This window comes from Canis lupus, chromosome 3 (assembly GCF_003254725.2).
Source record: "Canis lupus dingo isolate Sandy chromosome 3, ASM325472v2, whole genome shotgun sequence".
NCBI lineage: Eukaryota > Metazoa > Chordata > Mammalia > Carnivora > Canidae > Canis > Canis lupus.
The window spans coordinates 37707627-37725126 of record NC_064245.1 but is presented as its reverse complement, the minus strand read 5'-3'; the positions used below and the strand labels follow the sequence as shown (position 1 = coordinate 37725126).

General features: G+C 41.5%; 1 long non-coding RNA gene across 1 annotated transcript in view; it reads right to left on the bottom strand.

Annotated features, from left to right (window-relative positions):
* Positions 1 to 3602: 3602 nt before the first annotated feature.
* The window catches only part of LOC118354247 (uncharacterized), a 30042-nt gene continuing 16144 nt past the window's right edge, over positions 3603 to 17500 (bottom strand). Inside the window, exons 2-3 of the long non-coding RNA XR_004814389.2 lie at positions 8911 to 8973; positions 3603 to 3865 (exon numbers count right to left, since the gene is read on the bottom strand). This is a non-coding gene — a long non-coding RNA (uncharacterized LOC118354247). The remainder of the gene's footprint in view (positions 3866 to 8910; positions 8974 to 17500) is intronic.

Sequence of the window (17500 nt, the reverse complement as noted above, 5' to 3'; positions counted from 1 at the left end):
CCCTGACAAAGAAATCTGTTCCACCTACCAGTCTAAAATTCTCTTCTCCCCCAAAATCTTCAAAGAGCTCTTCAGTGCCTCACTCTCAGCTATGAACAGATTGCCAAGGATCCCTGAACATGTGAGTGATGCTACCAGCATGGAGTTAAACAAACAACAAACAGAAGAAATGTACTTGTAGGACTTAGAGAGAAGGGAGCAGAACAGAAGCTCAAAATAAAATTCCTATCATAAATATCCTCAGGGAGATGACAGAGATACTGTATAGGAGAGAAAATATCAGGATTCTGTAAGGAAGGGGTCATCAGAGCATAAGAAAGAGGGTTTCTAATACATGAGGTAGAAGTGGAGTTGTCAACGAAATCTCTTTTTTAAAAAAAGGCAAAGAAGAACACCTGTGTGACTCAGTTGGTTAACTCTTGATTTTGGTTTAGGTCATGATCTCAGGATCATGGGATCAAGTCCCTCATTGGGATCCCTGCTCAGCATGGAGTCTGCTTGAGATTCTCTCTCTCCCTTTCCCTCTGCCCCTCTCCACCTGTTCTCTGTCTCTCTCTCTCTCTCATTGTCTCTCTGTAAAATAAATTTAAAAATTAAAAATTAATTAATTAATTTAATTTAAAAAGGCAAAGCATTTGACAAGAGAGTAACTACAACTAGAAGTTAGGTCCAGATCATTCAGTGTGCTCATTCAGTGTCCTACTAATTGGAGTTACAAGAAGAGAGAATACAGAAAACAAAGATATTTCAAAGAAATAATATAAGGAAATTGCCAACTAAAAGCTGGAGCCTTCAAATAGAAAGAGCTCATCAAACACCAGGACTGTGAACTTTTAAAATTCTGCACCAAGGTATATATATCCTTGTAAAATATGAAAGCTTCAAGGATCAAGAGAAAATCCTAGGGATACCTGGGTAGCTCAGCAGTTGTGTGTCTGCCTTTGGCTCAGGGTGTGATCCTGGGGTCCGGGATCGAGTCCCATGTTGGGCTCCTTGTGGGGAGGCTGCTTCTCCTTCTGCCTGTGTCTCTGCCTCTCTCTCATGAATGAATAAATAAAATCTTTTTTTTTTAAAAAAAGAGAAAATCCTAGAAACTGAGGATTGAGGGGAGAGATATATAAAACATACAAAGGTTTAAGAGTTAGAATGATAGTAGACTTCACAACAGTAGCACTGGAAGATAAATGGAATTATGCCTTTGAAATTTTGGTGGAAAATTATTTTCAACTTAGATTTCTACATCTAGCCGATTATCTTGGAAGTATGAAGTGGTATAAAAGTATTTCTAGGCATGCAACATTTTTAAAGCTTTTTACCTTCTGTATAGCCTTTCTCGGAAAGATACTGCAGGATATGTTCCAGCAAAACAAACATATAAACCAAGAAAGAGGAGGACCTGGGGCACTGGAAGTGAAGGACCCAGCCTGACAGAGAAGCCAAGAGAAGCCCCAAGGTAATAATTTGTAACATAGACCAAGAGAACAACTGCTCATATCTGAGCAGAAGGTCAGAGGACTGAGAAGGAGGCATCCAAGGAATGGGGGGATCATCCAGATTATCTGATGTGTTAGGGCATTTGAAACAACTATTGATAGGTATTTGATGAAAATATAGAAGTATTTGGGTACAAGTTAGCTATTGAAAATAGTAAGTAATAGTAATACATTGTATTAGTAAGACATTGAAAATAGTAAGAGGAAGCATTTATCTCTGGTGTGGAGGGGTAGATCATGAGAAAGGAACATATTCATTATACATTGTTTGGCTGTGTGATTAGTGATAATCCTGGTAATAATGTAAACACTGACTATTAATTAACCCAAAATTATAATATAAAGATATATTAGGCTGATGGGTAAGGGAAGTGGGAGCACAGTAGATGAGTGTCAAATCTTCCACAATTATAATAGAAATTCAACAAATATCATCAAAATATAATTATTTAAAAAGAGGCAGATTTCCTTATTTATTAAGAAGTAAATTAAAAAAAAAAACAACTTGAAAACAATGAGCCTGGGAGTGGGACTGTTGGATGAGAGAGCCCAGGAAAGATTGGCTGCATTTCACTGTGAAACTAAATTATTTCTATTATACAGCACATGCCAAGATCATTTTTACAAACTAAAAAAAATTAATTGGAAAAGGAAAAGGACATTCCTACCACTTGACCACTGTTTTAGCTGGTGTGTTACAGAACAGGATGTGGAGACAGGAGTGAGACATGGTCAGCAGCAGGAGAATCCAGGAGGCTCTGATGAATTGGGGTATTTAACAAATAGAAGAAACCAGTCTGGCAAATCCCTGGAGGCAGAAATCCGAGGCCTGAGAAGCCATTATCAGCCCTTCTCTCTTCTGTAGGAATTCTTATCAAACCACAACAGTTGGATTTGTTGATGGAATATTTGGCCTCCAAAAAATACCAGCCACTGGTGCTGGTGCAGAGGGATGATTTCATGACCGAACTAAGAAAGTGATGGTCCTCAGGTAGTGTGGAGAAAATAAGATGTGGCAAGGCTCCCTTGGAGTGGGATTGGAAGGATGGAGGGGAGAGAAATTTGACTGAGCACCTCCCTCCTTATAGGAAATGAGAGTAAGCCAGTATAGGGGAGGAGAAAGCAAGGTCAAGTTTCCTTCTCAGGCCATGGGTCAGAATTAGAACATCCCCTAGGGTTATCTGGCACTCAGGTCGCTATAACCTTGCCCTTTTCCCTTAAAGGAAAGATCGATTTCCTTAATCTATGTTGGCCTCTCCCGGTAACTATTGAGTTAGGGCCAGAGGGCTGGTCTTCAGATGAATGGGGAGCTGGTGAGAGGGGCAGAAAGATGGAAGAAGAGAGAAGGGCAGACTTCTGGAAGCACCTAGCAGGGTGGGGCAAGCTTCCAGCCTGACTCAGCAGCGCCGGGAGGCAGAGATGTAGTTGGCTAGAGTATGAATTCTCTATTGCTGCATAACAAATAACCACAAAACTAAACAGTTTAAAGCAACAAACATGCATCATCGGATATAGTTTCTGGGAAGGGGTTGAAGTCATGCAGCTGCCCAGGGCAGTTGTCTCTGGAGGCTTGACGGGTACTAGAAGATGTGCTCTGCTGTTCATTCACACTCATGGCTGTTGATGGGAGGTTTCAGTTCCTCACCACATGGGCATCTCCAAATGGCTGCTCACAAAAGGGCTTCTCCCAGAATAAGCCATCACAGAGAGAGACTGAGAGAGCCGGAGATGGACAGACAGCTCAACCAAGAAGGAAGCCATAGTGCTAAAATACCACCTCATCTCAGAAATGTCACACCATCACTTATGCCATGTTGTTTCAGCCCCTGGTGCTGTGTGGAAGAATTCTACACACTGGTGTGCATGCCAGGAGGTGGGGTCTTTGGGGGCCATCATGGAGACTGCTTCCACAAGTAATAATGGGAGATGCATTGGTTGGACACTTACTACGTAGGCAAGTCCATGATTCTGGCTGTGGCTGTGAAGGAGACACCTGTTACCAAAAAAGTTAGGCTCCTAGTGAAATTCCAGTTCTCCTTCTTCCCCTCCCCCCACTCCAACCCTAATTTTCATAATAGAACCATCAACTCATACTTACTTCCCCCTCTTCCATCTTCTCTCAATTCACATTCCTTATTAAAAGTCTCATGATATCTCTTTGCTACAAGTTGTACATGCTTTATTACTTTTTGGAGAAGACAATCAAAGTGCACAGAGATAGGCCCAATATTGGCCAAAGGCTTGGCCAGCATGGTGATCCCACAAGGGGGTGAAGAGTGAAGACTGCTGGAGCCGTGAGTTTTCCACTGCTCATCTCTGGTCGTGGCTTTCCCATTCATTCTAGCTTCTCACTGATGTCCTCATCCAAAGTACTGGGGAAAGGACAGTGAAGAGGAGAGGCCTTAGTCTCTTCCCTGTGGAGCTTATGGTCCAGGGGGTGGGGTGGATAGATATTAGTCCAAGTGTCTTACAGATAAATACAATTACAAGTGAAAAACACTGATATGAGATAAAGTGCAGGGTGAAATGAGATAACAGGGAGTCTGGCTTGGCTGAGGGCCCAGGAAGTACCTCTGAGGAGAAAAAGCAGGCAGCAGGGGATAATTCCTGGTTGTCACTAGGATCAGAGGAAAAAGAAAGGCCCAAACCTCTCATTTATGTTCAGGCTAATATTAGCATAAGAGACATATGAATAATTTATTTTTTCTCACAAATATTGTTAATACTTAAGGGTAATGAGTAAAAACTTGAGCCCTAAATTAAAAAATGAAGACAACCTTCAGTGATATATCTCTGCACCAGGCAAGGTGTCTCCTTATGGGAACAGCAGAATCACCCAGAAACAAGTGTCTAATTATAGCAGTGCCATCTGTGGCACTAAAATAAGGATGATTATCAACACTATCTTTCAGGTTTTTCACTAAGTCAGAACAATTTGCTAAAAATAATCTGTACTGTATCTGCAACGCCCCCAAACAATGTGTGTTTTCCCATCACCACAGCCTGCTTGCTCCCCACAGCCCTGAAGACTGACAGGGAGTATTAAGTCCTGCTGGCAGTGTGTTCTTTTGTTGGCTGGTTTTCAACCTGAGCTTTGTCACTATAGCAGTGGAAGATGGCATAGAGATCTTGAATGCAGAAAGCTGGGTGCATCTCCCAAGAACCTCCAGGGGATTTCAGGACTGAGAGCCCAAGGTCAAGTCTTCAGTTCATGGAATCAAGTAGGGTCCAAGGAGGCTAACACATGCTCTCTCTCTGTCTCTGTCTGTGTCTGTCTGTCTGTCTGTCTCTCTCTCTCTCTCTCTCTCTCTCTCACACACACACACACACACACACACACACTGCTATGTAAGATGCTAAATTATAGAAGCCAGACACCAATTTGTTTATCGTCCATAAGGAAGTTCTCTTGTAGGCCTGAACACCCAGGTCCCCCATCAAGGGGGTCCCTTTTTGGGATCAGAATTACAGTGAAGTCTGCAAGATCACAAAAAGGCCCAATAAATGTAGAGACTGAGCTCAGAAAGGCAGGTAGAGTGATTATGACATTTCATCTTGAGCATAGGGCCACTGTTGGCCTATATAGAATCTTTGTGTGAATTAGAAAAAGGTGACCTAATCCAACCCAAGGACCCAGTCAGGAGAGCAGAACAGGTACTGAACTTCAAAACTCACTTGCCTCCTGGGCCAGGAGCTTTTGAGTAGCATGTACCTGCACAACAGTTCATTGCCCACTGTTGTTGCCATGGGTATAAGAATTCATTTATTGCCCCACAGTACCACTGGCCCCTTTGAGCCAGAAGAGCCCCTCCTGCCTCAGACTCAAAGACTCTTCCCTCTGAACAGAGCATTATGGATACAACCAATGCTGCCCTTTGGATTTCCTCAGGGCCAAGGCAGTATTAAGGTGATTTGTAAATTGATTTGTAACAGTATCCTCCCTAGCATTTCCAGGAGGAGCTTAAGATTGATTATGGTGAGAGGCAGGTTGAGCAAAAAGAGTTCTGGACCTCCCACCCCTGCTTCAATGAGGAAAGCTCTTTTTTTTTTCCCCTGCCTTACTTGTTGGACTACTATGTGAGATTTACTTTAGGAAAAGGGTTTCAAATGAAATATGCCTGAAATAATATTTCTACCCAGGGAAAATATCTTTTAAGAATGAGAATAGTGGCAAACTGAAAGAAATGGATAGGTTCCTAGAAAATACAATCTATCAAGACTGAATCATGACGAAGTAGAAAATCTGAATAGACTACTAGTAAGGAGATTGAATCAGTAATCAAAAATTTCCCAATCAACAAAAGTCCAAGACCACATGGTTTCACGGTAAATTCACCAAGCATTCAAAGAAGAATTAATACCAATCTTTTCAAACTCTTTCAAAAATAAAAGGGTTGCTCTTCCAAACTAAGTTTACAAGGTCAGCATTACCCGATACCAAATCCAGAAAAAGATGCCACAAGAAAAGAAAGTTACAGGCCAACATCCTGATAAACATAGTTGCAAAAATCCTCAACAAAATATTAGCAAACTGAACTCAACAATACATTAAAAAGATCGTACTGGATGATCATGATCACTTTCAGTGGCCCTACGATCAAGAGAGATTTATTCCAGGGATGCAAGGATGGTTTAACATCTTCAAACTGGTCAATGTGATACACCATATTAACAAAAAGAAGGATAAAATCAACTGATCTCAATGGATATAGAGAAGGTATTTGACAAAATTTAACATCCATCTATGATAAAAAAAAACTTTCAAGAGAGCGAATATAGAAGTGTACCAGAAGTGTACCTCGGTGTAGTAAAGGCTTTAGATGGCAAGCTCACTGCTAACATCATATTCAATGGTGAAAACCTGAAAGCATTTTCTTTAAGGTCAGGAAAGGACAAAGATGCCCACTCTCACCACTTTTATTAACCTTAGGATTGGAAGTCCTAGCCACAGCAATTAGGCAAGAAGAAAAAATGGAAGGCATCCAAAGTAAAAAGAAAAAGTAAAACTGTCACTATTTGCAGATAACGTATATAGAAAACCATAAAGGCCCCATCAGAAAACTGCTGGAACTAATGCATGATTTCACTAAAGTTACAGGATACAAAATCAATTCACAGAAGTCTGTTGCATTTTTATACACTAATAATGAACTATCAGAAAGGAAAACTAGAAAAACAATTTACAATTGCAACATAAAGAATAAAATACATAGCAATAAACTTAACCAAGGAGGTGAAAGACCTATACGTCTTGAAAACTACAAGACATTAATGAAAAATTTTTAAAAGACACAAATAAATGGAAAGATATGTGCTCATGGATTGGAAGAATTAATATCTTTAAAATGTCCATACTACCCAAAGCAATATTCAGATTCAAAATTCCAATGGAATTAATCTACAACAAAGGAACCAAGAAAATACAGTGGGAAAGAAGCAGTCTCTTCAACAAATAATGTTAAGAAAACTGGGCTGCCACATGCAAAAGAAGGAAACTGGACCACTTTCTTACACCACACGCAAACATTAATTTAAAATGCTTAAAGATGTAAATGTTAAGACCTGAAACCATAAAACTCCTAGAAGAAAACAAAGGCACTAAGCTCCTTGATATAGGTCTTAGGAATAAAGTTTTGAGTCTGAAAACTAAAGCAAAAGCAGAAAGGACTACATCAAACTAAGAAACTCTGCACAGCCAAGGAAACCATCAATAGAATGACAAGACAACCTATTGAATGGGAGAAATATTTGCAAGTTGTATATCTGATAAGGGGCTAATAGCCAAAATAGAAGAACTCATAAAGCTCAACAGCAAAGAAACAAACAGTGTGACTGAAATATGGGCCCAAGATCTGAATAGACATTATTCTAAAGATGTATAGATGGCCAACAAGTTCATGAAAAGGTGCTCTCTACATCACTCATCATCAGGGAAATGAAAATCAAAACTACAATGAGATATCACCTCATACCTGTTAGAATGACTGCTATCAAAAATATTAGAAATAACAAGTATTGGCAAGGATGTGGAGAAAAGGGAGACTTGATACTAGTTGTGGAAATGCAAAATGATGCAGCCACTATGGAAAATAAATGGAGGTTCCTCAAAAAAAATTACAAATAGAACAGCCATATGATCCAGCAATTCCACTTCTGGGTATTCATCCAAAGAAAATGAAAATACTAACTTCAAAAGATATCTGTACCTCCATGCTTATTCACAATAACCAAGATGCGGAAACAACCTAAGTGTCCAATGATGGATGAATAAAGCAAGAAAATGTGGTAGGTATACACAATGGAATATTATTTAGTCATAAAAATGCATGAGCTCTTGTCCTTTGTGACAACATGGATACACCTTGAGGGCATTATGTTAGATAATAATAAATTAAGTCAGAGAAAGACAAATGTTGATCTCTCTAATATGTGGAATCTAAAAGTAAACAAACAAATGAACGAATCACACCAAGGTCACAGAGACAGAGAACAGATAGGTGGTTGCCAGAGGCAAGGTGTAGGGCATGTGAAAAATATGTGAACTGTTTTTGTTTTCAATAAAGTGAATTTTAAAAATAAACCATGCAAAACTCCTAAAAAATAAAATAATAAGAAAGCTTCTACATAGCCAAGGAAAAAACAAACTAAAGGAAAAAGCAAACTATGAAATGGAAGAAAACACTGGCAAACCATATATCTAGAAGGTGCTACTATGTGAAATATACACACATAACTCAACAGCACAGAAACTAAAACAGTTTTAAAAATAGGCAAAGGATTTGAACACACATTTTTCTAAATAAGATATACACATGGCCAATAGATACATGAGAAGGTGCTCAATCATCACAACACATTCTCTACAGTATCATGAAAAGAAATGAGAGTAATGATAAAGGTTTCTATCAAAATTGAGAATGAGACATGCATGGTCCCCAGTGTGGTTGCTCCCTCCATTCTGCATTCTCCACTGTACAAGACTCATGAGCATATCCACTAGTCAAATTCTCCTGTCCATTTGGTGATTTAGTGCCTCTCCTGAGTGGTTACAAAGGACCTTGTGCTCTGTGGCCACTCTATATGTCCAACCACATGCCTCTTCCCTAGGCCTCCTTGTCCTTGAACCCCTTCTAGGCTCCTGACCAATCAGTGAAGCAACCCCTCAGTGCCCATGAGTACATGCATATCCTTACCTTGGGCCACTGTGTGATGGATCTAGGCCAAGAATACATTTTTTGCCTGATGTCCTAACAGGAAGGGCATGATGGCACTTTGAATACCAGTATTGGCTTGAACCATATCCAATTGGCCTTGAAAATCTGGTTAATTCCTCTTTTCCAAGGTGTGGTTATCCAAGTAGAACACCACAGATTCTTTAAGAGACAGACTAGAAGAACTGCTGCTGTCTGGCACTCACCGTGGCATTGCAAAATTCTTCCTTGCAGAGCTCAGTCTCCTCTTTATTCAGTGGGTTCTGGGTCTGGTGTGGAAAATGGGCAAAGGATGTGACCTACCGTAGTCTTCTGTGAATACATCCTTTTTTGAGATACAATTCATATAACATGAAATTCACTGTTGTAAAGTATACAATTCAGTGGTTTTTAGCATATGCACCAGGTTGTGTAACCATGAGCACTATCTAACTCTAGAACATTTCCGTCACCCCAAAAAGAAATTCATACTTCCTAGCAGTCAGGCTCAATTCAGCCCTTACAACAACCTCCACTAGCTCCCACCACCCCCAGCAACTATTAATCTACTTGTTTCTGTATTTGCCAGAATATTGGACATTTCATACACATGGAATCATACAATGCGTGACCTTTCAAGACTGGCATCTTTCACTCATCATGATGTTTTTGAGGTTCATCCACGTTGTAGCAGTGTCAGTACGTCATTCCTTTCAATGGATAATATTCTACCATATGAATATGCCACATTTGTCTATCCATTCATCAGCTGATGGACATTTGGCTATGAATCCATTCTCCAACCCTTTTGATTATGTTTATTAAGCAGTGCCCATCTATTTTGCCCCTAGGAATGTCCTGTTCTATAGACTGTCTCCATTACCTGTGTCTCTGAAAAGTAGAATACTCACCCCTTTTCCCCTCATTCTGACCTTACAGTCCATTATGGTAATTACACCAATCTTGAAGAAGCAAGTGCTACACCTAAATGCTATTGTAGGGTTGTCATCTCCATTGCTCCTGGAAGCCCTGCTGTAGGACAGTGTTTCCTAGCTTCAGCCTGGCCTGTGAAGGACAGCCACTGTTAAGCTTTCTCAACAATGTTAGTGCTCCCCTCACCAGTGGGCCATTGCTTCTTTTCCAGCTTCCAAGAGCCATCCCAGAGGGAATCATCCTAGGACACATTCCACAGTGTTATACTACTATGGCTGAAGGACCTCGTATCAACAAATCTCTCTTATCCAGCTTATTTAATTGTCCTCTTAGTCCAGCACCCTCAGGACTGACTCCCAGGCACACTTTCATTCCTGCTAGTACACATTAGGCAGGTTCAGGAGCTTCTTTGGTGTATAATTCCTCTCCTCCCTGAGAAAATCAGCAAAAGTCAGGGTCCAAGGAAAGGGATGGGGCCCTGACACTTGGGATGGGATATTGGAACTTGAGGACTTTGAGCCTCCAGATTCCCCTGAAACTCTAGAGTTTCACTCCCATTTACTGAGGATAGAGTCCCTATCCATTGCTTGATGACTGCACAGGCTCACATGAGGCAAGTGACTTTTAAGACCATGCTGGCTCTCCTTGGGGACTAGCCCCACCTCCCCTCTTGGCTCCAGTCCAATAACTAAAGCCTGGTGGCAGGCAATACAAATCAACTGGAATGACTCAGCAGAAAAGGCCTTTACTAGAAGAAGGCTGGGAGGTAAGGCTGCAAAACCCAGCTTGAAAAACATCCAGGAACCAAGAGGCATTGGAGCAAGAACCACATTCACAGCCATGCTACCAGAATGGCCTGTCGGGGGTGTTGCTGCTAACTTTTAGAACAGCCTGATGCCCTCTCTGTGCATAAGTTCTCACCATTCCTTCAAGATCTCACCTCTCACCATGAGTCCAAGCCCCACATAGGAGCATCCAAGTGCCTGAACCTGGGTCACTGGCATGTGCTCTGCTGGGTAGGTCAGGAGGTGAGGAAGGATGGTGTTGGTACTTTGGCTTCAGAAGTCACCTCCCATTACACTCCCACCATGGGGGGGGGGGATTCCTTGCTAACACGGAGGAGTTTTAGGCCATAGTCAGGTAAAGATAAATGTCCCTTATCTACCACTGAGTGAGAGGGACGTGAGTAGGGGTGCTCGGCTATTCCCAAAGCACACACATATTGGCAATTCCAATATTTTAGAGTATGGCCCTTCTTGGGGAAGCTTTAGACCATCCCAGACTTCCTTCAAAGGAGTGAAGACCTATTGCTGAATGTGGGAATCTAGCCAATAGGCTCAGAGGTATGGTGAAAGATGCTAAACCCTTCTCAGCACCCTTGGAATCACCCCACAGTAGAGAATGGAGTTTGGGGTGGGTACTTCTTACCCTGTTTGAACTTGAGGCTGATCCTGCCAGAAGGCCTACTATTGGGTTGGGATGTATGTAGAGCAGACACATACCGTACCCAGGGGATCCATGTGGGGCTTATAGATACATCCTCTTTAATTCTGGTTACAGATGAAGTTAGCCAGGTATCAGCCTATGGAACAGGATAGGCTGAAGACTGGAGCTCTGTACTGGGTCAATAGATAACTCTCTCCAGATCAGCAAAATGAGGCATAGGTTAGGCAAAATGGCCATAAAGAGTTCTGAGCTGTGGCATAGTCAATTCTGAAGTGAGACGATCATCCCAGCCCACAACAGACTCATCATCACACCCTCACTTCTGAGTGTTCCTCAGTTGGTTATACTGTACAGGGCACATATCCCCAAAATGTGTAGATTCAGTCTAGGCTATATGGTCACTATAATGAATCACGTAGCTCTGAGCTCCCTGGCATCCATGGCAATGATGGAAACTCAGTGACTTATGTTGCTGAGTTAATCAGAAGAGACAAACTTTGTTGGCATGTATATTAGTTTGTGTGGTCTGCCATAGCAAAATACCTTAAAATGAGTAGCTTAGACAAAAGAAGTTTATTCTCTCACAGTTCTGGAGGTTAGAAGTTGAAGATCAAGGTGCCAGCAGAGTTGGTTTCTTCAAGGCCTCTCTCCTTAGCATGTAGATTATTGCCTTCTCCCTAAGTCTTCACATGGTCTTTCTTCTATGCCTATCTATGTCCTAATTTCTTCTTATAAGGACACTTGTCAAATGTGATTAGGGCCTACCCTAACTTTACCTTAAATACCTCTTTAAAGTCTCTATCTCCAAATATAATCACATTGTGGGGTACTGGGGGGTTACAACTTCAACATATGAATTTATGGGGGCATATATTTCATCCCATAAAAGTGTAAAACTAAGTTGTGTTCTTGTACAAGAAATACTTATGAGCAATTTGTCTTATGTCTTCCTTTCTTGGCTCTTCCCTGTTTACCGCAGTAGACTACCCATTTGGCCCTTCTTGGACAATGATTCATGCTTCAATAGTATCCTTCTCTCCTTTCTACACATCCTCACTACCTAGTCATGGTCAAATACAGTGTGGAGATTTTATTCTCAGTAGAGTGTAAGGGACTGATAACCCTTAAAGAATTCTCCATTTTGTGTAGGATGGGAAAGAAGTAGCATTCTAGAGAATGTGGCTTTAGGCCCAGAGGTAGGTTGGACTAAGGAGGTAAAAAATGTCTTCCAGTCACCCTTCACCTTCCTGCCCTTGCTGACTGCCTGTACCACAAGGAAACATAACTGGGAGTCAGGATTCAACTGCATCATTGTCGCCTGTGTGGTGGTCTCAGGGTGGCTTTTAATTGTTTTGAAGGTCATTTTTTGCATCTGCAAAGTGAACATTGCCTTCATATCTATCTTACTTTGTTCTCGTAACAATTTCAGTATGTTGTAAAGTGGTATGTCAGTACTCATCATACACATGTCACAGTAGACGGGCTGCAGGTTAGAAATGACAATTTCTATGATTACTTGCTCTTTGTTCCTTCATCTCCAGGCAGACTCTGTGGCCCCTGCTAAGTTTGGGGGCTGTGTCCACTGCAATTTAGTGAAGGAACATCTGTACTGGTGAGTCCTCAAGATGCCACCAATCCGCAACATTGCAGGCTTTGCTGGGGAAATGTCAATAGGCTGGTGGTGCTGTCCTGCATCTCAGAGGAACACTAGATGATTTTCACACAATGTCCTCATTGTACAACCGAGAAATCTGTGCTCTGGAGAAGCTCAAGGCAGCTCCAAGTTCCCATGACAACGCATCAAGAAAATTGAGATAAGAATGTATCTTCTTTCTCCCTTCAGAGCCTCAATTTCCCTCCCCATTACACCGAGAAAAAGAATATGACTTCCACTCTGTTAGCACTTTGAGAAGATAAATATAATTTTTAAGTGTATAACTGCATTTAAAAATCCAAGCAACCCATTCTATAGTTGAGAACACTGAGCCTGTTTAGGTCATGTTGAACTTCACACCCCATGACCTGCAACATGGCCTCATGCCATGGTCCACCTGAAGACTACCATGGATAGTATCCTTCATGGAATCATCTTGCATGTGTCATGAGTGCCCTCAACACTTGCCATAATGAAGGGGACTTATGGTGGCACCACCAAGTGAGAGAAGGAAGACTGGTGGCCAGACAATTGCCTGATGCCTACTCTGTGAGAGTCACATATGTGCAATGGACATTTGCTTATTTATTGAAAATGTTTTGGACATCTACTAAGGCAGTTGCTGGGAGGGAAGCTGAGAGGTAGGAGGACCAGACAGAGCAAGATAAAGAAAGAGGACCATGTCCTCCAGATAGCAAGACAACAAGAGAAGGAAAGGGGATTGGCTTTGGAGACCCAACTAGGGGCTTGAGGAGGAAGGTGCAGCTTCTACCCTTGGCCTGCCACATAGCAGGTGCTTGGTAACTCAGGCCAGTATGAACAGGCCTGACTCACTCTGTAGTGTCTCCCTGAGCCTTTCATCATGTGGCTGATAGGGGCATCACAGAAGCCACTGGGGTCTGTGAATGCTCTCCAAGGCCATACACAATGGTAGATATGGCATAAGCAGGAAATGTCTTTCTTCCACTTGAAGCTAAGATGGGATATTGTTATTATGAGGTGATGATGGTAGTGGTGGTGTTGATAATAATGGCAATGATGATTATGGAAATGGTGGTGGTAAGTGATGGTGATGATGGGGATGGTGACAATGATGCTGGTAGGGATGGTGGTGGTGATGGTGATGGTGGTGGTGTTAATCATGGTGATGATGATGGTGATGGTGATGATGATAGTGATGGTGATGATAATGGTAATGGTGGTGGTGGTGTTGGTGATGATGATGGTAGTGATGATGATGGTGGTAGTGATCATAGTGGTGATGATGATGATGGATGATGGTGATGATGATGGTAGTGACAGTGATGATGGTAGGTTATGGTGATGATGGTGGCAGTGATGATGGTGTTAGTGCTTATGATGTTGATGATGATGATGATGATGATGCAGAAATTCACAGGCTTGGTTAAGACCATCACCTCACACCCTACCTGATGCTCACTTATCAATTTGAGATGTTACTATGAAAACTTTGCACTTTTGACTCTGCAGTTTTTGCCCCTGGTAAAGGACAACTGTCCGTGGGTGAGAGAGTTATGTTAGGCTTCAGCAACTACTTACTCCTCAGTGTGGCTGGGCTCAGGATCTTTCACGAAGGTGTGCTTTTCTGGGAACGTTGCAAAGAGTGGGTTTTCATAGGAAAAATAAGAGGGTGGACTACAAAAATCTTCTTTGCTCTGTGGGCCTCCCTTAGCTGTCATCTCATCCCTGTATCTGCTGCCCACATGCTCTGCCATGCATCTCTGGGAAGACCTTTTACCTCACTCCTTTACCACCCCATCCTTCACCCCTGCCAGGCCCTGAACACCTCAGACAAGGCACCAGCATACTAAGCAGAAGCTCCAGGAATGCCTTATCTGCCTTGGCCATTCCAAATTGACCTTGCAAAGTCAGGCAGAGGCATAAGCTGGCTACCCCTGGGCTGCTCTTGGGGAGCTCCTGGAGTTTTTAAATTAGTTAAAAATTAGAAGATTTCAAGTTTTTTTTTTTTTTTTTTTTTTTTTTCCTTTATTTATCAGTTTTTATTCAATGAGTCGATCCCCTAACATCGCCTAAAGTTGGACGTTTTTTTTTTTTGTTTTTTTTTGTTTTTTTTTTTTTTTATTGGTGTTCAATTTACTAACATACAGAATAATACCCAGTGCCCGTCACCCATTCACTCCCACCCCCCGCCCTCCTCCCCTTCCACCACCCCTAGTTCGTTTCCCAGAGTTAGCAGTCTTTACGTTCTGTCTCCCTTTCTGATATTTCCCACACATTTCTTCTCCCTTCCCTTATTTTCCCTTTCACTATTATTTATATTCCCCAAATGAATGAGAACATATAATGTTTGTCCTTCTCCGACTGACTTACTTCACTCAGCATAATACCCTCCAGTTCCATCCACGCTGAAGCAAATGGTGGGTATTTGTCATTTCTAATAGCTGAGTAATATTCCATTGTATACATAAACCACATCTTCTTTATCCATTCATCTTTCGTTGGACACCGAGGCTCCTTCCACAGTTTGGCTATAGTGGCCATTGCTGCTAGAAACATCGGGGTGCAGGTGTCCCGGCGTTTCATTGCATTTGTATCTTTGGGGTAAATCCCCAACAGTGCAATTGCTGGGTCATAGGGCAGGTATATTTTTAACTGTTTGAGGAACCTCCACACAGTTTTCCAGAGTGGCTGCACCAGTTCACATTCCCACCAACAGTGTAAGAGGGTTCCCTTTTCTCCGCATCCTCTCCAACATTTGTTGTTTCCTGCCTTGTTAATTTTCCCCATTCTCACTGGTGTGAGGTGGTATCTCATTGTAGTTTTGATTTGTATTTCCCTGATAGCAAGTGATGCAGAGCATTTTCTCATATGCATGTTGGCCATGTCTATGTCTTCCTCTGTGAGATTTCTGTTCATGTCTTTTGCCCATTTCATGATTGGATTGTTTGTTTCTTTGGTGTTGAGTTTAATAAGTTCTTTATAGATCTTGGAAACTAGCCCTTTATCTGATATGTCATTTGCAAATATCTTCTCCCATTCTGTAGGTTGTCTTTGAGTTTTGTTGACTGTATCCTTTGCTGTGCAAAAGCTTCTTATCTTGATGAAGTCCCAATAGTTCATTTTTGCTTTTGTTTCTTTTGCCTTTGTGGATGTATCTTGCAAGAAGTTACTATGGCCGAGTTCAAAAAGGGTGTTGCCTGTGTTCTTCTCTAGGATTTTGATGGAATCTTGTCTCACATTTAGATCTTTCATCCATTTTGAGTTTATCTTTGTGTATGGTGAAAGAGAGTGGTCTAGTTTCATTCTTCTGCATGTGGATGTCCAATTTTCCCAGCACCATTTATTGAAGAGACTGTCTTTCTTCCAATGGATAGTCTTTCCTCCTTTATCGAATATTAGTTGCCCATAATGTTCAGGGTCCACTTCTGGATTCTCTATTCTGTTCCATTGATCTATGTGTCTGTTTTTGTGCCAGTACCACACTGTCTTGATGACCACAGCTTTGTAGTACAACCTGAAATCTGGCATTGTGATGCCCCCAGATATGGTTTTCTTTTTTAAAATTCCCCTAGCTATTCGGGGTCTTTTCTGATTCCACACAAATCTTAAAATAATTTGTTCTAACTCTCTGAAGAAAGTCCATGGTATTTTGATAGGGATTGCATTAAACGTGTATATTGCCCTGGGTAACATTGACATTTTCACAATATTAATTCTGCCAATCCATGAGCATGGAATATTTTTCCATCTCTTTGTGTCTTCCTCAATTTCTTTCAGAAGTGTTCTATAGTTTTGAGGGTATAGATCCTTTACATCTTTGGTGAGGTTTATTCCTAGGTATCTTATGCTTTTGGGTGCAATTGTAAATGGGATTGACTCCTTAATTTCTCTTTCTTCAGTCTCATTGTTAGTGTATAGAAATGCCACTGACTTCTGGGCATTGATTTTGTATCCTGCCACGCTACCGAATTGCTGTATGAGTTCTAGCAATCTTGGGGTGGAGACTTTTGGGTTTTCTATGTAGAGTATCATGTCATCGGCGAAGAGAGAGAGTTTGACTTCTTCTTTGCCAATTTGAATGCCTTTAATGTCTTTTTGTTGTCTGATTGCTGAGGCTAGGACTTCCAGTACTATGTTGAATAGCAGTGGTGAGAGTGGACATCCCTGTCTTGTTCCTGATCTTAGGGAAAAGGCTCCCAGTGCTTCCCCATTGAGAATGATATTTGCTGTGGGCTTTTCATAGATGGCTTTTAAGATGTCGAGGAATGTTCCCTCTATCCCTACACTCTGAAGAGTTTTAATCAGGAATGGATGCTGTATTTTGTCAAATGCTTTCTCTGCATCCAATGAGAGGATCATATGGTTCTTGGTTTTTCTCTTGCTGATATGATGAATCACAATGATTGTTTTACGGGTGTTGAACCAGCCTTGTGTCCCAGGGATAAATCCTACTTGGTCATGGTGAATAATTTTCTTAATGTACTGTTGGATCCTATTGGCCAGTATCTTGTTGAGAATTTTTGCATCCATGTTCATCAGGGATATTGGTCTGTAATTCTCCTTTTTGGCGGGGTCTTTGTCTGGCTTTGGAATTAAGGTGATGCTGGCTTCATAGAACGAATTTGGAAGTACTCCATCTCTTTCTATCTTTCCAAACAGCTTTAGGAGAATAGGTATGATTTCTTCTTTAAACGTTTGATAAAATTCTCCTGGGAAGCCATCTGGCCCTGGACTCTTGTGTCTTGGGAGGTTTTTGATGACTGCTTCAATTTCCTCCCTGGTTATTGGCCTGTTCAGGTTTT